This window comes from Phacochoerus africanus, chromosome 15 (assembly GCF_016906955.1).
Source record: "Phacochoerus africanus isolate WHEZ1 chromosome 15, ROS_Pafr_v1, whole genome shotgun sequence".
Classification (NCBI taxonomy): domain Eukaryota; kingdom Metazoa; phylum Chordata; class Mammalia; order Artiodactyla; family Suidae; genus Phacochoerus; species Phacochoerus africanus.
In genome coordinates, this window is record NC_062558.1 from 53,728,224 (window position 1) to 53,747,995 (window position 19,772).

Consider the following 19,772-nt stretch of genomic DNA (forward strand, 5'->3'; position numbering starts at 1 on the left):
TAGCATAAAAGCAACTAATAACTTAGGGATGTTCTTTTACTATCCCTCACTGTGTGATGATGGCGTTTTTCCAAAAGGCAATCTGTAAATGCTATTGTACTAGGAGGTAGTAAAATTATGTGGTCTAAGCTGCTGGTGGACTTATACTATGGAATAATTTATGTATAGCTATTAAAGCATTTAGAGATATGAGTACACTGCTTACCATTCAGAAATTTCTCCATAAATATTGTATCCTCTCAACTGTGCTTTTCATAAATGTTGAGGAATAGCAGAGTTGAGGTTATATCCCCTGTCAAATAATTGGATTACAACCATTCCATATTGATGATTCAGTACAGAATGGCATTCACTGACAGTCAGCTAATTTGGGAAAAACAATGTAAATGACTCGTGAAAGCCAAAGTACAAGCAAGGGAAATATGCCGTGATTAAAAAAAAAAAAAATCCAGCTTCCTAATACTGCCCAGAGGTTGCTTAAGCAAATGCAAAAGGGCAGGTGTACATTTCTTCCAAAAACAATTGCAAAGGAAATAAATCTATTTTCAGGATTTTTAAGATTACAGTGAGCATAAAACTTATGCCCCTGCGCAGTGGTTAACGAATCCGACTAGGAACCATGAGGTTGAGGGTTCAATCCCTGCCCTTGCTCAGTGGGTTAATGATCCGGTGCTGCTGTGAGCTGTGGTGTAGTTCGCAGATTCGGCTGGGATCCTGCGTTGCTGTGGCTCTGGCTTAGGCTGGCGGCTATAGCTCCAATTGGACCCCTAGCCTGGGAACCTCCATATGCCACGGGAGCGGCCCAAGAAATGGCAAAAAGACAAAAAAACCAAAACAAAACAAAACAAAAAAACCTTATGCTCCTGGACAAACATTTCACAGTTTTTATGCTGGCCACTGTTTTGGGGGGTAAACAGAAATTTAAAAGTAGAAAATTTCATTAAAAAATTAAAATTTGTATCTTCCTTAACATATTAGAAAATATAGCCACATTGGATTCAAAATCCTTCATGACAGCGTTTGGCTGGATCTGGGCACAGTATGTCAAATTTGGGTGGTACGTGTTATTTCACCAGCCCTTACAGATACGGCTTTCATGGAGCCTACTGAAAACATGGCTGAGTGAATACAAGCCAGGAAGACTTTGTAATGTTTTTATTTTATTTTATTTTATTTTATTTTATTTTATTTTATTTTATTTTATTTTATTTTATTTTATTTTAGGGCTGTACCTATGGCGTATGGAGGTTCCCAGGCTAGGGGTCAAATCGGAGCTGTAGCTGCTGGCCTATACCACAGCCACAGCAACGCAGGATCCAAGCAGATCTGTGACCTACACCATAGCTCACAGCAACGCCTGATTCTTAAGCAAGGCCAGGGATTGAAACTCCATCCTCGTGGATCCTAGTCAGATTCTTTTCCACTGAGCCACAACAGGAACTCCTGTAATGTTTTATTCGATATATAACATACATATAATAATTGCACATATCATAAATCTATAGTCCAGTAAGTTTTTACAAGGTTAAAAGCTGTACACCCATGTAAAATATTTTCAATATCTCAGCGGCTACTATAATGCTCAGGATATCTAACTTATCTGCAAAAATATTCTGAAAATTGACATCATAAAATAGCTATACATTTAAAGGCTTTATATAAGTTAGATTATAAAGCACATATTGAATATTATTATGCAGTAGACAAAGTATTACTTCATTCTTTTTTTTTTTGATGTTCAGCATTTCACTTAATGATTATGCTAAAATGTATTTATTCATTTTACTGATGATACACAATTTTTTATGACCACACCCATGGCATAGGGAAGTTTCCAGTCCAGGGAGTGAATCTGAGCTATGTCTGCTACCTCAGTGCAGCTGTGGCAACATCAGATGCTTTAACTCACTATGCTGGGTCATGGATAGAATCCACACCTCCACAGAGACCTGAGCTGCTGCAGTCAGATTCTTAACCCACTGTACCAGAGCAGGATCTCCAATACACATTTTGATTGACTCTAGGTTTTGTCTCTAAACAGTGAAGCCACTATAGGTATTAACATAACATGTCTGTTGATTAGTTATGACCTCATTTATTTTTGGTAGTCATAGAATTTGATGTCACATATATCAGGATTTATTTCTGAACTTTGTTCTATTTTATCAGTCTATGTGTCTGTCTTAATGCCAGTAACACACTCTTTGGATTTACTGTAGTTTTGTAATAAATTTTGAAATCAGCAAGTGTGTGTCTTCCAGCTCTGTTCTTCCTTTTCAAGATTGTTAAGGCTACTCATGGTTCTGTAGATTCCGTATGAGCTTTATGATGAGTTTTTCAATTTCTCCAAAAAACATCATTGGGATTTTTTAAGGTATTTTAAAACTGATTTTTAAATTTATTATTATTACTATTACTTTTTTGCTCCCATGGCATATGGAGGTTCCCAGCTAGGGATCGAATCAGAGCTGCATCTGATTCAGAGCTGCATCTGATTGATTCAGAGCTGTGCCACAGCCACAGCAACACTGGATCTGAGCCTAGTCTGCGACCTACACCACAGCTCACGGCAATACTCATGAACCCATGTCCTCATGGATGCTAGTTGGATTCATTTCCACTGTGCCATGAAGGGAGCTCAGGAATTTTGATAGGGATTGAATTGAATCTATACATTATTTGGGTAGTACTGACAACTTAACACTCTTAATACTTCTAATTCCTGAAGGCTGGTTCTATTTCTGCTTATTTGTGTCATTTCTTTTAGCAATATTTGTAGTTTTCCATTTTGCAAATCATTTAGCTCCTAGGTTAATTTTTTTTAGTATTTTCTTTCTTGTTGATGATATAGTAACTGGAATTGTTTTCTTAATTTACTTTTTGGTGTTCATTTTCTTCAGTTTTTTTGGAAAAGTTTAAGAAAATTTTAAATTAGTTCTTCTTGAAATGTTAGTAGAATTTACCTGTGAAGCCATCAGCTCTAAGATTTTTCTTTGATGAAAAATTTTTGATTACTAATTCAACCTCCTTACTAGTTAAAGGTCTGTTCAGATTTTCTATTTCTTTATCCATTCATCTAGGTTATTTAAATGTCTCTAGAAGTTTGTCCATTTCATCCAGATAATTCAATTTTTTGGCTCAGAGTGCTCATTGTACTTTTATAACCCTTTTATTTCTGTAGAAATCATTAGTAAATGATTTCTGTAAAATCATTAGCAAAATCCCCAACTTCACTTCTGATTTTAGTAATTTGAATATTTTCTCCTTTTTTGCATCCATCTAGCTAAAGGTCTGTCAATTTTGTTGATCTTTTCAAAGAACCAACTTTTGTTTTTCTTGATTTTCTCTATGATTTTTCTATTACCTATTTTTTATCTCTACACTAATATTTATTATCCCCTTCTTTCTAAGACTTCATGTTTAGTTATTTCTTTTTTAATTATTTAAGATATAAAGAATCTAGGTTGCCGATTTGAGGTTTCAATTGTTTTTTAGTGTAATTGTTTATACCTCTAATGTCCCCTTAGCACTGCTTACTCTGTGTCTATAAGTTTTGGTATGTTATATTTTAATTTTTATTCATCTCTGTGTTCTAATTTCCCTCATAGTTTCTTCTTTGATTCCTTTGTTGTTTAAAACTTTTGGTGTTGGGAGCTCCCGTCGTGGCGCAGTGGTTAACGAATCCGACTAGGAACCATGAGGTTGCGGGTTCGGTCCCTGCCCTTGCTCAGTGGGTTAACGATCCGGCGTTGCGGTGAGCTGTGGTGTAGGTTGCAGATGCCGCTCGGATTCCGTGTTGCTGTGGCTCTGGCGTAGGCCGGTGGCTACAGCTCCGATTTGACCCCTAGCCTGGGAACCTCCATATACCAAGGGAGTGGCCCTAGAAAAGGCAAAAAGACAAAAATAAAATCTTTTGGTGTTGCTTAATTTTCAAGTTTATGAAATTTTTTCCCTTTTATTATTGATTTTTAATTTCATCTTGTATTTGGAGAAAATATTTTGAATAAATTCTATGTTTTTAAATATATTTTTTAAAATTATTTATTTATTTATTTTGTCTTTTTAGGGCCACATCCATGGCATATGGAGGTTCCCAGGTGAGAGGTTGAATCGGAGCTATAGCCAACAGCCTATATACCACAGCTCATGGCAACACAGGATCATTAGCCCACTGAGCAAGGCCAGGGATCAAACCAGAGTCCTCATGGATACTAGTTGTGTTCATTAACCACTGAGCCATGATGGGGACTCTGTATCTTTTTAAATATCTGGAGAGTTAAATTGTGGCCTAACATATGGTAAATATTGGAAAATACTCCATGTGTACTTGAGAAGAATATGTATTTTTTTTTTTTGGTATGTGTTCTTTATAGGTCTTTTAGACCTAGTTATTCATCAAGTTTTTCAAGCCCTCTGTTTCCTCATTTGCCTTCTCTCTGGTTGTTCTATATATTATGGTGAGTTGTTTATTGAAGTCTCCAACTATTATTGTATAACCATGTATTTCTTCCTTCACTTCTGTTTGATTTGCTTTACATATTTTGATGGTTTGTTATGTGCATAAATGTTTATAATTGTTAAATTTTCTATCCATATTGTTATACAAAAAGTCCTTTTTTGTGTCTTATAATCCATTCCATAAATCTCTGTCTTTTGACTGGAGTGTTTAATCTTTCTATATTTAAAGTAATTGCTGATTAGGAGGGACTTGTCCTTCGCTGTTTGTTTTCTATGTCTTACAGCTTTTTTTGTTGTTGTTCCCTCATTTCTTGTACTACTGTCTTCTTTTATGTTTAGTTAGTTAGTTAGTTAGTTTAGTTAGTTAGTTAGTTAGTACTACTGTCTTCTTTTGTGTTTAGTTGATTATGTTTGTAATAAAACTTCAATTTTTTTCTCATTTACTTCTGTGTATATTATTTAAGTTATTTTATTTGTGGTTGCCATGGAGATCAGATTTAATATTCTGAATTTATAACACTCTAATTTGAATTTATATCAGTTTAACTTCAATAACATATGAAATCTCTGCTCCTTTAACAGCACTACCCCAACCCCTTTTGTTTGTTGATGTCACAAAATTATTTGTTTATAATTTTTTTCTCAAAAATATAAACTAATAATTTCATGCAATAATCTCTTAAATTATGTAGAAAATAAACTGAGTTACAAACCAAAGTTACAAAAATTCTAGCTTTTAGACCATTTTAAATTTTTAAAATATATTAGTGTCTTAAATCATGTAAAAAACAAAAAGTGGAGTTGCACATCATTGTTAGAACAATACATGCTTTTATAATTTCCCATTTACTCACCTTTACTGAAATATTTGTTTCTTCATAGGGCTTCAAGTTACTGTCTAATAACCTTTCATCTTGAAGGACATTCTTCAGCAGTCATGCAGGGCAGATCTAATGGAAGTGATCTCCTTCAGCTTTTGTTTATCTGGGAGTACCCTCACTTTTGAAGGAAACTGTTGGATATAGGATTCTTGGTACTTTTTTTTTCTTTTAGCATTTTGAATATATATATATATATATATATATAATTCTACTGCCTATTGGTCTACAAGGTTTTTAATGAGAATCCATTGATAATCTTACTGAAGATCCTGTGTATGGGATGATTTACTTCTCTTTTCTCCTTCCAAGATTCTTTTTGTCATTGTCTTTTAGCAATTCCCTTACCATATGTCTCACTGTGGGTCTCTGAGTTCATCCTACTTAGAGTTCATCAGGCTTTTTGGATTGCTTATACTCACATCTTAGGTGTAAACTCAGTGTCTTCCTAGGTCTTTTCTAAACTTATGCCATCCCAGAGTCACGCACAGTGTCTTTCTAATTTCCTCTACATATGCAGTTGATTTTAAATGTCTTGGTCTTTAATGCCTGGTTCCCAAAATTTCCTATCTTATTTGTGGCCTGACACATCAAGTGAGTTTTATTTATCTACTTCACTTTTTAGAGTAGTCAGGTTCACAAATTTTGGTTCCTAAAATTTCCTCTTATATGAGGCCTGACACATCAAGTGAGTTTTATTTATCTGCTTCACTTTTTAGAGTTGTCAGGTTCACTCTTCTTACCGAGGCAGATAAAATGAGAAACTGATTGCCTTAATTCAATAATATACTGACAAAACTTTGGCTAAGTTTCATGCCTGTAGGGTTCTGTTTACTTCTAAGTAATTACATTACTTGAGCTTAGTCAACTGTGAATGTCATCCAGCTTGAGGACTGGATATCCAGTAATACCAGTATAATATCCATTAATATCCTATCACCAGAGTATTACTTGCTGCTGAGGACCTAACTCTAAGTTTCAGCTCTATTTTTCAGAAACTTTTTGTTTTTTAATTTAGTTTCTTATTCCATATAATTTCTGAAATTGACAAAATTTCAGGGGAGAAAACTGGCATACTGAAACCTCAACTCATCTTTCTTCTCTTCTCAATAGAATTCTAGTCCTCGCCTCTTAATGTGTTGTTGTTACTGTATGTTGTACTCTCTTTATCCTCTGATGATAATTAAGAGCTATGCCACTTTTTCACCTCTGGCATTCATACCTTTGCTAAAGCCTGGGAATCTCAGCCCCTTGCCTTGTGCACAAAAGTGGTGAATATTCTTATAGAAAAAGTAGCCATGGAGTATTGGCTTCACTTTCTCCATGTAAATGCCTCTGTGGCATTTTGTTTCTTTAACTCTTGATTGCTCATCATGGCTACAATAAGCACTTTAATCAAGGGAGAGCATAACTTAGAGTAAACCTATTGACATTTATGACATAGCTGCAAAAGCCATGAAGCATCATTTCCTTTGGAGTCATTTGGTCAAGGCAGTTACACAGATCCATCCAGGTTCATGGTGGAGGAAACGTAAATCCTACCTCTCAATGAAGAAGGATGAATATTGGGTTAGCCATATTTGAAAATTATATTCTGCAATACATAGGTGGTTGTGAATGTTAATTTTATGTCAACTTTGTTAGAGAGGAAAATCAAAGAAGAGGCAGGAGGCCTGAGGCCTGACACATCAAGTGAGTTTTATTGACCAACAGAGTGCCAGGAGCACTGAGAGAGAATTCAGGTTCCCTGCCACTTCTGCTTAGGGAGCAGTTAGTTATACAGGAAAAGGGGGTAGTTTCTATTTTCAGCACATGTTTGTTCTTGTGCTAAGTCAGTCTTCAAGGGTTAGGGGGAGTCAATCTCCTTAGGAATGTGGGTAATGATTTTGGGTAGCAGGTAGAGGGAAGTTGTAAATAAACATCCATGACAAATGGCTATTTTAAGTTTTTTTTTTATAACTTATAACTGGAATCTAATAAAAAATGATACAAACCATTTTTTTTTTGTAATTGGACTTCTCACCCACAAAGCAGTAAGATGGTGATTTTATGTTTTAGGGAACTAACTTCATGGAAATTAATTATAGCAGTGATAGAAAAATACTACAACATCTAGGACTTTTGGAGAATGTCCATTTACAGTTGGGTCCTCTGCTCATTTTTAAAAATTAGATTACTTCGGTTTTTGATTTTCTATATAGTAGCATGAGTTCTTTATATATTTTGAATATTAACCCCTATAAGGTATATGATTTGCAAATATTTCTCACATTTTGTAGGTTGCCATTCATTTTATATTTTGGGTTTTTTTTTTCTTTTTTTATATAATGATTTTTTTCCCATGATAGCTGGTTTACAGTGTTCATTTGTAAATTGAACATTTTGGGTTTTTTTTTTCTTTTTTATATATAATGATTTTTTTCCATGATAGCTGGTTTACAGTGTTCTGTCAATTTTCTCCTGGACAGCATGGTGACCCAGTTACACATACATGTATACATTCTATTTTCTAACATTATCATTCACCATCATAAGTGACTAGACATAGTTCCCAGTGCTACACAGCAGGATCTCATTGCTTATCCATTCCAAAGGCAATAGTCTGTATCTGTTAATCCCAAGCTCCCAATCCATCCTACTCCTTCTTCCTCCCCCTTGGCAACCACAAGTCTATTCTCCAAGTCTATGATTTTCTTTTCTGTGGAAAGTTTCATTTGGGCCGTATATTAGATTCCAGATATAAGTGATATCATATTGTATTTGTCTTTCTCTTTCTGACTTTCTTCACTCAATATGAGAGTCTCTAGTTCCGTCCATGTTACTGAAAATGTCATTATTTTGTTCTTTTTTATGGCTGAGTAGTATTCCATTGTGTATATATACACACGACATCTTCCTAATCCAATTATCTGTTGATGGACATTTGGGTTGTTTCCATGTCTTGGCTATTGTGAATAGTGCTGAGATGAACATGTGGGTGCATGTGTCTTTTTTAAGCAAAGTTTTGTCTGGATATATGCCCAAGAGTGGGATTGCTGGGTCATAGTGGTAGTTCTATGTAGTTTTCTAGGGTACCTCCGTACTGTTCTCTGTAGTGGTTGTACCAGCTTACATTCCCACCAACAGTGCAAGAGGGTTCCCTTTTCTCCACACCCCCTCCAGCATTTGTTATTTGTGGACTTATTAATGATGGCCATCTGACCAGTGTGAAGTGGTATCCCGTAGTTTTGATTTTCATTTCTCTAATAATCAGTGATGTGGAGCATTTTTTCATGTGCCTGTTGGCCATCTGTATATCTTCCTTGGAGAAATGTCTATTCAGGTCTTTTGCCCATTTTTACATTGGGTTGTTGGGATTTTTGCTTTTGAGTTGTATGAGTTGCTTACATACTTTAGAGATTCAGCCCTTGTCCATTGCATCATTTGAAACTATTTTCTCCCATTCTGTAAGTTGACTATTTAAGGTCTCCAAGGCAGCTCATTATTGGAGGAGGGATCGGCCTTCTAGATTGAAAGTCTGATTGGAGTTTTGGTGGTGCCTAGCAAGTGATGTCTAATTCCCCACCTAAGAAACTTGACTGGCTAAGAGATGTCCAGATAGCTAGTAAAACATTTCTAGGTGTATCTCTGAGGGTGTTTCTGGAAGAGATTAACATTTTAAAGTAGATTAAATAAAGGTGATTGTATTCACCAATGCAGGTGGGCATTATGCCATCCCCTGAGTGCTTAACAAGAACAAAAAAGTGGAAAAAGGCTAATTTTTTTTCCCTGCTGGATCTGAGACATCACTTTTATTCTGCCCTCACATATGCGTGGTACTGGTTCTCAAGTTTTAGTCTTAGACTAGGATTTACACCATCAGCTCCCTTTGTTTTCAGGCCTTTAGACTCAGACTTAATTACACCACTGGCTTTCCTGATTTCTTTCTTAAAAACATTTTTATGATTATTTAAATCCTATTCAATACATCACCATGCTTTGTGTAATAACTAGATTTCCTTCTTCCTGTCTGCAAGGTCTTGAACTACATGCAACCTCCGAGGGACACTGAAATAGAGTCCAATTTCTTATACTCCAACCATCTGTTCAAAATCCTGAAACACTTTACATTGTTTGGTTTTGAAGAATGTGTTTCTTGCACAACTATTTTTTTTAAACTAAAAGTTCCTGATTGCCATCATTTTTTCTTATGGGATGAAGAAATATACGCCTTCCATAGCATACCCTTAAGATATTGAGCTCCTTACTCATTCGACATCCTGCTTATAATCAGTCTCATAATACCAAAATTTACTGACCTATTAAATTAATATGGACTGTGAATTTATACATTTTTCTCTTGAAAATTTTAGTAGCCTTCCATTTTTCTATTGCATCCTGTTCGTCCTGATTTTTAAAGATGCATAGCTTAAAGACTGTCATGGATCTTAACTGAAGTCCTATATTCTCAGAAACATGTATTTCCTCTTCCTTATCCTCTGGGTGGGCAGGGTCTACATAACAGCTCTAAGGGAAGTGGAAGAAGCCCAAGACAGCAGTCCAGGGAGGCCAGGCACTCTCATGTGACAGCAGGACTCCCTGTCCTCAGCTCCTGTGTGGTGCTGCCAGACCCCCTGGGAGTCAACCACCTTGCCCACAGTTAACTGCCAGCCACTTTCTCAGGGCTCTGAAAGTGTATCTGTGAGTGGATGTTGAGTAGCTAAGACCAGTAAGGGAAGATCAAAGAAGGCAAGCAGGATGTGGGAGAGGCCCTTGCAGAAGACCATGTACTGCCTGGGGGCCTCAGCACCTTCCATGTGGTGGTGGACTTGGTGCTGAGGGTGGTGGAAACCCATGGCCAGAAGGATGCCCGTGACAGGAGGGGCCAGGGGCCAAGTGGCAACTGTGCTCACACTTGTGTCTCTCACAGCCACTTCTGGTTTTCAGTTTCTAGATGGCAGATCATGGTATTTTTCAGCCTCCAAAATCATGAGTTGATTTCAATTTTAAAAATCCCCTCTTAACTATATTTATCTATACCTGTATCTATATCTGTATCCTCTTGGTTCTATTTGTCTTATGTACACTGCTATAGTTATCATAGTCTTTTAAAAAATAATGAATGGAATGTTTTCTCATATTCTGAAACTTTTCTTTCTTTTTTAATTTTGTCTTTTTGTTTTTTAGGGCTGTACCCGCAGTATATGGAGGTTCACAGGCTAGGGACTGAATCAGAGCTGTAGCCACTGGCCTATACCACAGCCACAGCAATGTGGGATCTGAACCGCGTCTGCAACCTACACCACAGCTCAGGGCAATTCTGGATCCTTAATCCATTGAGCAAGGCCAGGGATGGTACCCACATACTCATGGGTACTAGTTGGGTTCGTTAACCACTGAGCCATGATGGGAACTCCATATTCTGAAAGATTTCTATTGTCTACCTGAAATATTATCCTTACACACAAATCAAGTAAAATTTGACTTACCAACTGGGTATAACCTCACTTTACATTAGAAATAAAAACATGAATTTCCAGTCTTAAAATTTTAAGGCTTGTATCAGGGTAATTTAACAGCAAGATATGTGCCATTAGGATTCCTTTGACTTTAGGAAGACTATAATTTGTCACATATTTATATCCCTAAGATGATTTATTGACACTGTGCCTCTGAATTTTCCCTATTGTCTGAAAATAGTTCTTCTTCTTGATAATTAAAGGGCAGTAGCCAGAGCTAATAAACTTTAGGTAAATGCCTCTGCATAGGTACTAGCTCTAGATTTATGCCTTGTCACATGGCCAGTAGCACAGTTATATCTTACTACTTATGGAACAGCTTACAGTTAGACATTTTTATTCTTAGCAGCCAGTAGAATTATATGTATAATATTAGCAAGTCTTTGTGTGGGTGTATTTGTGTGTGTGTTTGTGTAGCTTAAATTGCAGATTATCACTCGTTACTTTTCTTACCCCAGAGTAAAGGGAGAGAATTGCTTAAATGAGATTGGTGTTTTCAGGAATCAATGTCTGTAGACAAGAATAATTATCTTTAGACTTGAAATTCTTTTAGTTTTGCCTAACAAATCATAAAGTTATGAGACTCAAACTATTTATGAGTAACTATATCCCAGAAAAAGAGCTCAATAATTTTAGAAATATAAAACATCCAGGACCTGATAAAGTATAATTGATGATGTAGGACATCCAGTAAAAGATTCCCAGACCCTCAAGGAAGAAGGAAAATAAGATAAAAAACTGAAGAGACAAGTTAATCAGTTAAATGCAGTCAAATTGGCACAGATATTTGGAATTAACAGTGAAAATCACTAGACCAGTCACTTAAAATATTTTTCTCTTTTGAGTTCAGATTCAACAAGTAAAGACTTTGGAAGTCATCATACATATCCTTAGAACAAGTAAAAGCTGAATGGACTAATTATCAATGATTTTTTTCTTGAAACTAACAGAATTGAAGAAGAAAAGTAAACTACCACCGAAAATTCTGGAGAATTAGGTATATACAGGTAATATAGCCTAAATCATCTTACCTTGATCAGGAGCAATAAATATATACAAACATTTAAATGATCATTTTGACAAATTCCTATTGACCTAGCACAGAAGAATCTCTTATAGTCTTAGGAGGCCTATACACTTTTGTGGGTTTTACCTTCAGATAAAATATAATTTCTCACTGTGAAGAGCCAAGAGAAAAATTCCCTAGTGTCTCTAGAAGGAGAAGGGAAAAATAATAGTCTTGACATATGACTGGAGTGTTGTCACAAAGACACATACTCATCATGGAAAAAACTTTACCACAGCATTGCCTCACACAGTGTAAAGGGCATTTACCATCTCCAGTCCCCTTCTGCCTTCATGACTCACACTTGTGAAGGTTATAACCTAGGGATATAGGACTTCTAAAGACTAAGACTTTTACCAAAAATTATAGAATACTTCATATCCCTCACAACTTAGCATCACAACCACAGATTTCCGGCATAATATTAGTGGATTCCAGACAGGAGAAAGATTATGTCAGATGGAAATTTTATCTATACACAGGATTAAAGGGCATCAGATGGTAACTACACATAAGACTTTTTTTCTTTTCATTTTAATTGATTCTTTGTTTAAATATAATAACCATGGAGTGTACAATGTGTAACATATTATAAAAGACAATAATAGCCCAGAAATATGGGTGGAAGAAAAAAAGTACTATTTTAAGATACACATAATATAAATTAAGTATGCCATCATTCAAAAGTAGACTGTTAAGTTACATGTGTATACTGTAAACTGTACAGCATGATCTAATAAAATAAAGAGTTAGGACAGAATTGCTAACAAAAGAGATAAAATGGAAATTTCCTTTAAAATTCATTTAGTCCAAAAGAAGGCAAATAAAAAGTAATGAGGGAAAAAAGAGGTGAAGCAAAAAGAAAATATAAGATGATGCATAGGAACCTAACATAACAACAAACACATTAAACATAAGTAGGTAATTAAAAGGTCAAGATTAATAGGTTTGATAAATGTGCAAAGCCAAACTATGTGCTGCTTATATAAAACTTAAAAGAACAAATTCTTTACAAATCAAAGATGAGAAAAATGTATAACCATAATAAAACTAATCAAAAGAAAACTTGTCTAAATTAATGCAGTAGAATATATATGAGACCATAGAATAATGCAAAAGACAAGATTATTTTAGAACAATAAAAATGTTGATATAAGTGATTTTTGAATTAAATATTTATGTACCTAATAAATAGTTTTAAAATATAATAATTCCCATCGTGGCGCAGTGGTTAACGAATCCGACTAGGAACCACGAGGTTGCGGGTTCGGTCCCTGCCCTTGCTCAGTGGGTTAACGATCCGGTGTTGCCGTGAGCTGTGGTGTAGGTTGCAGACGCGGCTCGGATCCCGCGTTGCTGTGGCTCTGGCGTAGGCCAGTGGCTACAGCTCTGATTCAACCCCTGGCCTGGGAACCTCCATATGCCGCGGGAGCGGCCCAAGAAATAGCAACAACAACAAAAGACCAAAAAAAATAAAATAAAATAAAATATAATAATGCAAAAATGATGAAAATGCAGGAGAAATAGACAAATCAGTATTTATAGCTAGAGGTTTCAATAACTCCCAAAACAGAACAAATATTCAGCAAGTTGAGAAAGGTATAGAATACTTGAACAACACTTTGTACATTTCTATACTGTTAATGTTACTTTATGAATTATCATAAAGACAAAGTATGAAAACAATACCATTTATAATTGCATCATAAAGAATAAAATACATAGGAATAAAACTAACCAAGGACCTGAAACACCTGTACACATTGATAAAAAGACTATAAGATTTTTACGAAAAAAGTTGAGGAAGACACAAATAAATGGAAAGATATTCCATGCTCATGGATTATAAAAAATAATATTATAAAAAGTTAATAAAATATTATAAGTAACTCAAGGAAATCTATAATTTCATTTGCAATTTCTATAAAAATTCCAATGATATTTTTCACAGAAATAGAGCCAAGAATTCTAAAATTTATATTGCACCACAATGATCCCAAATTGTCAAAGCTATCTTGAGAAGGAAGAACAAAGCTAGAGCCATCATACTCCCTGATTTCAAACTATTTCCCAAGCTATTATAACCAAAACAAGGTGATATTGGCATAAACACACACACTCAGATCAATGGAACAGAATACAGTCCAGTAATAAATCTACACTTACATGGTCATTTATGATAATGGAATCAAGAATATACAAAGGGAAGGGATAGTCTCTTCAATGAATGGGTCAAGAAAACTGAACAACCACATGAAAAAAATAAAACTAGACTAGTATCTTCCATTGTACACAAAAATTAATTCAAAATGGATTAAAGAATTGAGTGGAAGACCAGATGCTATAAAAATCTTTGCAGACAGCAGTTTGTAAGCTTTTTGACTACAGATTTCACAGTGATCACTTGTATATGACTCAAAGGCAATGGTATTACAAACAAATAGGACTCTATCAAGCTAAAAAAAAGCTGCACAGTGAAGGAACACATCAACAAAATAAAAGGCAATGTATTGAATGGGAGAAGATATTTACAGATAATATTTCTGATATATGTGCAAAAATATAAGAACACTTATCGCCCAATAACAAACAAGCTAACAAACAAAAACCTAAATAACTCCCTAGTTCCCATTGTGGCTCAGTAGGTTATGAATCCAGCTAATATCCATGGGGATGTGGGTTTGATCCCTGGCCTCTCTCAGTAGGTTAAGCATCTGGCACGTGGTAAGCTACAGTGTAGGTCAAAGATATGTCTTAGTTCCCAGTTTCTGTGGCAGTGATATAGGCCAGCAGCTGCAGCTCAAATTCAAACCCTAGCCTGGGAACTTCCATATGCTGCAGCTACAGCCCTATAAAGAAAAAAAAAATCTAATAAAAAAAATGGGCAAAAGATCTGAATAGACATTTCATTTTCCCCCAAAAGATATACAAATGGCCAATAGGCATATGAAAAAATGCTCCATATTTCGTTTAGCCCACCCCTAATCATCAGGGAAATGCAAATCAAAACCACAATATCTATTACCACTTACCCATCAGAATGGCTATTATCAAAAATATAACAAGTAACAAGTATTGGTGTTACTTGAGAAAGAGAACCATCTCGCCCTGTTAATATGAACATAAATTGGCACAGCCACCACAGAAAATAGTACAGAGTGTCCTCAAAGAATTAAAAATAGAATTACTGTATGATCCACAAATTCTACTCCTGGGTATTTAACAAGAAAACAAAGCATTAACTTAAAAATACATATGCACCCCTATGTTCATTATGGCATTATTTGTAATAGCCAGGATATGGGAATAACCTGTGTATTCATGGATAGATTAATGGATAAAGAAGACAGACAGACAGACAGACACACACACACACACACACACACACACACACACACACAATGGAATACTATTCAACCGCAAAAAGAATGAAATCTTTCTATTTGCAACAGCATGAATGAACCTTGAATGTATTATGCTAAGTGAAGTAAGTCAGAAAAGGCAAATACCATATGATTCCATTTATATGTTGAATCTAAATTAACAAAACACATAAATTTCAGATACAGAGGACAGATTGGTGGTTGCCAAAAAAGGACAGTGGTTGAGGGGTAGGTAAAAGGGGTGAAGGGAATTAAGAGGTACAAATTTCCAGATATAAAAGAAATAAATCATGTGCAAAGAGAAGTGTGTACAAAGAGAAGTGAGAAATATTTTTTCCGTAATGTTTTACAATGATTGCTAATTTTATCAAAAAAGGAACTTATAACATTCCACTAGTGCCAGAAGACTAACATAGTTATTCTGAACGCCTCCTTATATAGAAAAAGGGACTGTGTTTTTCACACATTTTGGTGCATATGACAGACTTCTAGACCAAAAAGATGCAAAATGCTCAGTGCTTGTTTAGGGGCTTTGTTAGTGTTCTGGGACAATTTTCATTTAAGTTATGAACTTTAGCCTTGAAATGTTTGCTGCCAGAAAGTTTGCCTCCAAAGACCATACCTTACCTTTTCTGCATATGGGCAATGACAGCAGTAACAACTGAAATAAAATATGTAGGTCATTTTAAGGGTGGTTATGTCCAAAGAGTGATTGGAGAAATATGAAGGAGGTTATAGATATTGATACAATCAACAACCTCAAATATATATCTTGAAATAGCAATTCTGTAAAATTAGAGCTGTCAGATTAAATGAATTGCTCAACAAATGAAAAACAGTTGCATATGAAACATGAGCTAGCACGTAAATTTCACCAATACCTTTGACAGTTTTAATAGGGCTATCAATTTACATTTGTGACATGATATTATACAGAGTTAGTAAAACAGACATGACCAAATGATATTATACAGAGTTAGTAAAACAGACATGCCCAATCTGAGAGAGAAAATTATTTTATATATAATTTATTTCTCTGGGTACAGTATTTATATTTTCATATATATTATGGCATCATCAGAATATACAGGACATTTTATTCATCTGGGACTTCAAATATTTTTCTAATACATTTTGATTTGCAGATATTGATGGTTGGCATTTTCATAACCAAGTCTCAATTCATCTTTGCTTTGTAAATTATATCATTCCACTTTAAGAACTTTTCCAGCATGTTTTGCCTTGGGATGAAGAATGATAAAATTGAGTCAAAGTTGATATGTTAGGAGAGTGACCTAAAAATTTTAATATACAAAATTTCGTTTAGCCCACTCCTACAAAAAATGTATATATAACCCCAGCTTCTCCTCTCATAATATTTATATTTTGCTTCTCTATGAGTGTACCTACTCTTTCTGAACAATTTAAATGATGAAGGGTCATATCATCAAAGCCTTCATTTAGAAATTATGTGATTATCAATCATTCTTTAAAAGAATTATTTAGGAGTTCCCGACGTGGCGCAGTGGTTAACGAATCCGACTAGGAACCATGAGGTTGTGATTTCGATCCCTGCCCTTGCTCAGTGGGTTAATGATCCGGCGTTGCCGTGAGCTGTGGTGTAGGTCGCAGATGCGGCTCGGATTCCGCGTTGCTGTGGCTCTGGCGTAGACTGGTGGCTACAGCTCCGATTAGACCCCTAGCCTGGGAATCTTCGTATGCTTCAGGAGCGGCCCAAGAAATGGCAAAAAGACCAAAAAAAAAAAGAATTATTTAATTAAATATGCCATTTTCCTCAATAATATTACATTTGGCTCCTATTAAACACATAAAACCCTATAATCAAAAACATGGAGACACAAAAGGCAATGGGAGCACCATTACTTTGTAAAGACAAATCTAATTGTCAGAACTTTTTTTGTTTCCTTATAATTTCTACCTACTAGGTCATGGTTTCCTGTGTTAGAACTATGTGCTAGTCAAAACAATTTCAGGTTATCCTCCACATGACCTTAAAAACAAACAAACAAACAAAACCTTGCCTTTACTAAAATAAAGAAGCTGACTTCTGTTATACAGACAATAGCTAAAGACCCCAAATGATAAAGAAATACAGAAGCAAATTTACAAAGTAAGGTGAGGGATGATTATCAGTTGCTTTCAAACTAACTTTGATAGCCAACTCTATAAACTTTCCTTCATATAATTTCTACCTCTTTTCCCCTTTGCCAATGATATAGCACAAACAATAGGGAAAACATATTTCCTATCTTTGCCACTTTTGGCTTCAGTGATTCTTTGTTGATTTGTGACTAATCCAAGGGTGCAGCTACATCCCCCAAGATCTTCTGATCCTGAAGTTTTAAATATTTCTGATTATTAATAAATTTCTAAATCCCATCCTTCACACACTCAAACACACACACACACACACACACACACAAACACTGAGCTTTGCAAATAAACAATGGACTTGCTGGGTTAGGATATTATTCTATTTGGCACCTAATTAACAGAGTCCCTGCTGGGATTAACTTTGTATATGAAATATATAATTTCAGTAAAAGAGAAATCAAAGGGAGCCAAAACAAAAGAAGTTATTAACCTGGAGCCAGCTCTCAGGCTTAATATCTGGGTGACATAGTTTTAGTTCAATCTAATAGTAAAGGTATAAATAAATAACAAAAGAATTTTAAGTTTTTTGCTCTTTATCTCCTGGACTAAGAATGCTAGCTCATCCACACGCCCTAAAGCAGAATGGGAATAAATCAGTCACCAGACCACATACTTAATCTCTTTGCAGCCAAGCAGGAGCTAAGGGAATGAAGTGCCTCCTTGCATATAAATTTCTGCAAATGAGCAGTGGACCAAAGCAATTCACACAGAACGAATATAAATTTTCTATCCGATTAGCATGTGAAGCTATTTTTCCCACCACCATATGAACCATGCATCTCAATTGATTTCTCACAATTGCCCATAAGATGTATTGTCCAGTTTTCTTACTACTAGGCAATTTGTCCAAAGAACTAAATAGTGATATTCATAAAGTTCAGAACTCACTGCAGACTTGAAATTTAATTTTTCATTTAAGTTGGAAGACCAACCTTCTTCTCTGAGAACTATATTTCTATTGATAAAATATTTATTATGTTAACATTTTGACAGCTCCGTCAGCTTTGTTTGACTCCTTAATTTACTTGACTAAATAATAAGTACTCTTTGCACATAATATGTTGGTTGATAAATTCATTCTGTGATTCAGTAGTTTGTTGAGCCTAAGGGCAAAAATATATTTGAATCCTCTCCAGATCTCATGGTCATATTCAGCCCTTTCCAGTAGATTACTGGGATTTTTAAAAAATGAATTGTAGTCTAAATAAATAGAAAATTAAAATATAGGAGAGACATCAACTCAAAAGAGAGTAGAACCATCATTATAGGTAGAAACATGTTTTGTAACAATAAGGAAAGGATGTATTCTTCATTAAATGAATAATATAGTTGCTACTTATTGAGAAAGAAATACAGCAATAGTCTTAGCTCAAAATGTACCATATACATTTCAGAAGATCAAATATATAAACACTAAGAAATTTAAAAGCTCATTTTTACAATTCTACAATAGTGAAAGTTTTAACTTTTTACATATGAATTGTTGAAAGAACATGTGTGGGGCTCTGGTGCTGTGAAGATGCGTCTCAATCCCTCTGGCCTTAGTTTCCTCTTCTGAAAAGTGAGGGGTAGACTAATGATCTATGAGGCCCCTTCCATCATTCCCAGTCTGTAATTATGATGATGTGTAATTGTGTTTGACACACACATGCAAGTAACCACCAGGCATGGAAATGAGTAAATACTTTGGTTTGTTCCAAAAACATGAACTTTTTCCAAAGATGGGTTGTGGTAAATAATAGATATTTTGATTATGAGAACTATGGTTTCTTTGAAGTATTAGTTGAAGACACAGCAACTGTGTGGCATTCTTGCAAATGTCACAGTGTATTCAAACAATTTTCTATCAAAAATAATTATGAAAAGCTGTCTGTTTTTTTATGTAACTTGTGATAGTAAATGTTATATTTAATGTAAACACTTAAAAAAAAGTAACCTGCAGTCCTTCAGCCCTGTCTACCAGCCTTAATGTATTCATATTATCACTTTCTCACTTCAGACTTCCACTGGCAGGAATCTGACACCAGTCCTGGTTCCATCCACTCCAGATAGAGTGGGGCTCCATAGGTAGTTATCTCTCTCTCTCTCTCTCTCTCTTTGTCTTTTTGTATATATCTGTGTGTGTGTGTGTGTCTGTCTGTCTGTCTTTCTAAGTGATCTCTATGCATTTCTCACTTCACCATGGCAGCTTTCAGGCAGCTGAACTTCTTATATGATAGCCGAAGAATCTCAGAATAAATGCCCCAAGGGAGAGATCCTGGCATAATTTATATACAGTTTTCTAACCTGGCCTGGCAAGTCTCATAGTGTCTCA